This window comes from Diadema setosum, chromosome 7 (assembly GCF_964275005.1).
Source record: "Diadema setosum chromosome 7, eeDiaSeto1, whole genome shotgun sequence".
Taxonomy (NCBI): Eukaryota; Metazoa; Echinodermata; class Echinoidea; order Diadematoida; family Diadematidae; genus Diadema; species Diadema setosum.
In genome coordinates this window covers 41247249-41253453 of record NC_092691.1, presented here as the reverse complement: position 1 = coordinate 41253453, position 6205 = coordinate 41247249, and positions in this window count along the sequence as shown.

Below are 6205 nucleotides of genomic sequence, written 5' to 3'. Positions count from 1 at the left end.
ACAGACGGTAAGAAAAAAGAGAAAAGAGAAAAGGGAGATAAAAACAAAACTAGTAATAATATTGAATAATACTTCTATTACTACTGCTACAACTGCTACTACTATTACTACTACTACTACTACTACTACTACTACTACTAATAATAATAATGATAATAATAACAATAATGATTATAATGATTACAATAATGATACTAATAATAATAGCAACAACAACACCAATAATGATAATTATAAATTTCTGATCTCGATCCTCAAAATGATAAATGTATCGTGACTGCTTTCGAGTTCACGTGGATAGCGCCCTCTTTGGTCGGAGTAAGCTGACTGGGAAAATTGTTTAATCCGTCAGACTGTTGTACATAACTCCTTCCTTCATCATTAATAAGATAAGAATGATTACATTTTGTTTTTGTTTTTGTTGCTGTTGTTGTTGTTGTGGGTGTTTTTTTTTTACTTTGAAAGCCCGAAGATGATTTAAATCAGGACGAATGCGATGATCACTTAAAAGTGAGAAAAAACCTCAATAAGGCTAGTCTTATCGAGGATAAAGCATATAGTTATACACACATTGACCGAATTAAAATATCACTCAAGAACCTGAACTATGATTGACAACTGTTAATTGAAAACTAGAACATAAATAACATCCGTGTAATGTAAATGATTAAGAGATGAACGCACACAAACTTATTCCTTTTTATTTTCAACAAAGAATATAAGTTTGCAAGAAATTATTACGCAAAAAAGCAACATACATCATTCTAAATAATAGTATAAACACAAATCAGTTGTGAGACAAGATGCATGACATTTACATGGAATCAACGAAACTAGACAATGACAGGCATCGATGTGATATATTTCATGCTTTAGCTTTCAGGCGTCTGTATTTTCTATGTTTAATACAATTATAATCCTTATGATTACTTTTCTGGCTGTAGAATGGTGTACTGGGCTAAGCTTTACACTATTCAGCGAAAAGCTATGAACGGAAATACTTCAGTGGAAACCTTTTTTTACAACAGCGAAATGAACCAGTTGCAGGGATTGGAATATGACAGCGCAGGTATGATACAAATCAACCACAATGTATATAAATCTCTCTCTCTCTCTCTCTCTCAAATATTAATTCATTTTAGTAAATGAATGAATGTATATCTGAATGAATCCTTAAATGAAATTAGCTAGATACGTGTACGTACATACAGGTGTCTGTCTATGTGCTCATGTGTCTGCATGTACGACAAAGTACTTTTTTTTCTTTCTAAATATTATATAGCTTCAGTGGCAGTCGAAAAAAAAAATAACAAGCAATTCAGTGGCGTATCCAGAGAGGGTGCACCGGGCGCGCGTTCCCTCTTTATTTTTTGTTACAACAAAAGAAACGAAAAGAACAAAATGGGGTAGAGGGCGCTGTGTAAATGTGCCTACCTTTTACGGAATTCCTGGATCCGCCCCTGCAATTATTGCAAAAAAACAAAAAACAAAAACAAAACAAAACAAAACAAAAACAACGACAACAACAACGCAGTCCAACAAAAGCTTTAGGCGGACGATTGTTCTTTATGTTCGTCTGCTGTCAGTTACAAAGTTCTCGCTGAGGCTCATTGAGAGTGGATACTTGGATCGTTTGGATTTGTCCCCCTCTCAGTTGTTGTCGACTTAGAATTATATCAGGACAGGTTTATTGGGATCTCTGCATACATTACTTGAAGCAACCCACACAGTCTCAAATTTTGATACCAGAAGTTCGAATTCATTTTATCAATTTAACGTCATGACAATTGAGCTTCCGATGAGCGTTTATTTTCTTTTAATTTAGTCTTTGTTGCCTGCATCCTTCTAATTAATCTCAATACGGCTGTGCATAAAAATACAGGAAATCGGCTTTTCTTCTATGAAAGTCAACTCAACGCGGCTATGTATAAATACGTGACTGATACAAACTCCAGCTCCTTCACAAACTTGACCGCTTATGTTGACGCCAACGAGGGAGAAGATCTGTACGACGTGGCTATTTTCAGCGGGAAAATCTACTGGCTGTTCACGAAGAGCATCGGCATCCTGGCTGACCCAGCCGACGGCACTTACAACTACGCCCTCTGCGACCTAACGGAAGTGAATAACTTGCGGTCAATATCGGTTGCTAGCGTAACGGTATAGAAAGCGAAGGTGTGTCATAAACCTGCTTATAAAAGGAAAAGGTATGCCATAAATTAAGATACAGTAATCATGATAAGCACAGTTGTAAAATTCTGAAATGCTGGCAGCTGCCTGATCGATACCAGCGTCACGCTATGATTCCTGTGACTGAAACAATAACTCGTAGTTGCATTGTATAAGGGAATAGGCCTGCTTTATGATATTGGCTCAGAGGAGTCCTGTATATTATACGTTTCTCTAGAGAGAAAAATGCATGTATAAATAATGCTAAGAACAATCGAAAGTACCGGTCATCAGTACTAGCGTTGTATGAGTTTTGAAAACCTGTAGTTGTGATGCACAGGATGACACTTGCATTAAAACTTTGCGGAAACATTAATTAGCCTGAATCTTATTACAGGCTTGTATCAACAAATCTGGAGTCTCATTTATGCGAAAATAAACACACCACTTCTGTAAATGATATTTCACATAATATCTGCGACATACGCACACACGTGCGAGCGAGCACCTACACACATACACACGCCCGGACACGATACACTGAAGTAATGTGAAAAGGGGGAAGGTACAGGCCGGTGTTAACTAGGTTATTTGTGACTAGCACACAGACACTTAGCACTGACAGTTCAGAGGTTTATAGTATAAACGGGGCCTGATAGTCCATTCTCTAGTGAGTTGTTTCCAGTGTAATGTGTAAATTCAGTGACAATTACACGTGATGTACACGTTGAAGCTTTAGAATTTTGTCGTCGGCATGGTAGAAGAGTTTATCCTCTAAATCGTTGATATTCAATGTGTTAAAGTGTTGACTTGTTAAATTGTTATCAAAGTGTAGCAAAAAAGCTGCTAAAACAGTTACAGCTGAAAAAAGTTTGTTATTAAAGTGTGCAAAGCGCATCCATCAGCGATTGAAACATGCGATGCACAAAACATGCACTGAGTAAAGTGATTGTTATGCGCATCCATGCATTAGTGATTACACTGTACTGCAGGGAAAAGATGCTATAAATTGTATCAAATCAAATCGAATGGAATAAGATAAGACATAAAAGAACAAACCAAAACAGCCATGAGATGTTTATGATACAAAAGAGTCTTGAGCGACATCACAAGGAAACCCCCGAATACACACACAAAAAAAACCCCAAATCCGAACTAATGATAAAAAAAAAAAGAAAACCAACAGCAACAACAACAATTTCTAACCAGTTTTGGAAACTCAAGAGGCACACTTTCTTCAGTTGTATTGTCTCAAAATTCAAAGATTTCCCATGAACACAGGAATACGAGTACAGAAGCAAACGCCCAGATCGAGCTCTTATAGAAAATATAGAGTATTCACTACCATATGGATTGCTTTTGATCTTGTTCTTTGCTTGTTATTAGATTTTATACATGTAGGAATATAAGAAATTACCAAAATGTTTACTACCACTGTTACTACTTCTACGACTGTTACAGCTATCTAGTAGTATTATTATCAACAGAGTAGTATACTACTCGTACTACAGTGCTTCTTTTACCATTACCATTTTATAATGAATAATGTTGTAAATGATGTCAACTGTAATTTTTTGATTAGTGATGAATGATTTGAAAATTGTAAATACTTTCTTTTTAATTAAATATGTATTGTAGTAATATGTATTTGTGAACAAAAAATGTTGCAATTCAGCCTTTTGGCTGCGAGAACATTTTATCTAATAAACCATACCATACCATACCATACCATACCATACCATACCATACCATACCATTACTACTGCTACTACAACTTCTACTGCTACTACTTCTCCTACTCCTACTACAACAACAACTATACCACTACTACTACTACTGCCACTACTACTACTACTACTACTAATAATAATAATGATAATAATAATAATAATAATAATAAAAAATATTAGTACAATATTATTACTCCTACTCTTTCTAGGACGCCCACTACTACTGCTACTACTGCTTTTACTACTGTTACTGAATGACTGCCGCTGGTAATGATAATGACACACGGTTCACTGGGGTGACAATAAAGTAACCTTATCTATCCCCGATATCCTCTTAGCGTAAGCACAGTTACTTTCAGAGGGAAGTGATATTGATGCAATTTAAAATTCGGCTGCAGAGAGGGTTTTCTGCCTTATAGTTATCTAACTTCCAAAATATTTGCAAGATGTGAGTTAAAGCAAAATCAGAAACCCCGCGAGACCCGTGTTTATCTTTGAATTCTATTTTTCCAACATAAACTGGTTCATTTTGATTTGCAGACGACGTTACAGGTATTAATAATACCTGTGAATAATGGACGAATCCTTGATATTTGTTTTGATTCAATCAAGTTCTCTGAGGTTTCTTGAAGCAAAATCTCAAAGCCAATTTGTTATATTATAGTATTATGTTTAATTGCCCTACCCGAACACTGCTATTGTTTCTGTGTACTGACAGTGAAGTCTCGCATGGGTGACTTTGTTATCTCTGTTATCACTTGTATTGTTTTGCAAATGCCAAATAAATAACAATAATAATAATAATAATAATGATAAATTGCATTTTGTTTGACCAAATAGATTATTGCTATGCTTTGTTTCCTCAAGTTTAATTGAGAACACGGTATCGTTATTTTACTTCATTAAGTTGATTTTATTATCGATATTACTCAACCAGTTTCTGCATATATTTATAGTGTGTTATATTACACGTTGTTTATAGTTGCTTACCGGTATGTATTAGTTTCTTTCCATCTCAGATTGATTATTGTGTGTTGTTATTTCTGTCTTGAAATCAAAAGGAATGTAAGATTGTACAAATTGTGGAATATGAAACAATAAAAATAAGTATGTGTATATCTGTATTTAAGTTTCTTTTTCATTCTCTGGCAATGAATGGTTATGTTCAACATGATTTTCTGTAGTGTGTGTGTGTGTGTGTTAGAATAAGTAGTATGTGTGTGCATGCCTTTGTGCATACTCGTACAAACACATTTGGGAAACATTCAATATTAAAGGTGTCTGTAAGGGTATATACATCTGTAACGAAAACATTTTCCCCTGGGAATTTCGAACCTTTTTTTTTTTTTTTTTACAGGAAACTTGAAAAAAGTAATAACTTACTTGATAAATATGTAAAAAAAAAAAAAATGTATGTATGCATACGTAGTATTTACATTTCAAAACCCCAGCAGGGACGGGGATAGATCGCTTCACTTTCACTGTCTCAGGCCGCTACAAAACCGAAAGAGGCAAAGTGATTTATATAACGATTCGATCAGCTTTCCTCGTTAATTTGAATGTAAAGAAAACAAACAGAACATCCACTCCATCAAACTGAAACTAATTGTAGTTTCCAAAACATAAAGCTCATTAAAAACGGTACAATCCTCGCTAAAGCAGATTCTATGGAGACTACACACCGCTTCGTTGCTTGGATAAATGAGTCAAGACTCCTAAACCCTCTTCATTTCAATGTCAGACTTCACTTCGTGAAGGGTTTCCCACTTTGGTAAAGCGGGGGCAAGCACGTGACCTCGGATTATGGCGTATCAAATTAAAGTTCACACCACCTACTGATTAAGGAGGGTAATTTCGAGGGGGAAATTTTAATTTAAACAAGTGCGATTAATTAGGTACAAAAGCTGTTTGGAAGTCAAAATGAAAGTCGGTGAAAAACAATGATGGACTCAAGTTCAGCAGACAGGATAAAGGCATACTTTGAACCTGAGATGATCAGACAATTATTTTCCAACATTTGATATAGCTCTTTACACGAGTCTCACTTTCTTTAACAATGGCCAACATCCCCCCGGTCCGAGAACGAAATAAAAAGAAAAGCGTCACAGCTACCCACTGCGAGACTTGAACAAAAAATCCCGAAGCCGCCCACGCAAGCAAAGAATCTGGAAACCATTCACTTTCTCAAATATGGCAACGCCAGATGACAGCAAAGTCGGAACAACGCATGCGCAGGGTCTTAAGTTGTTCGATATAAGAACCAACTTTTGTCAAACACATAGCAATCGAACAGTGACAGTGGTGGT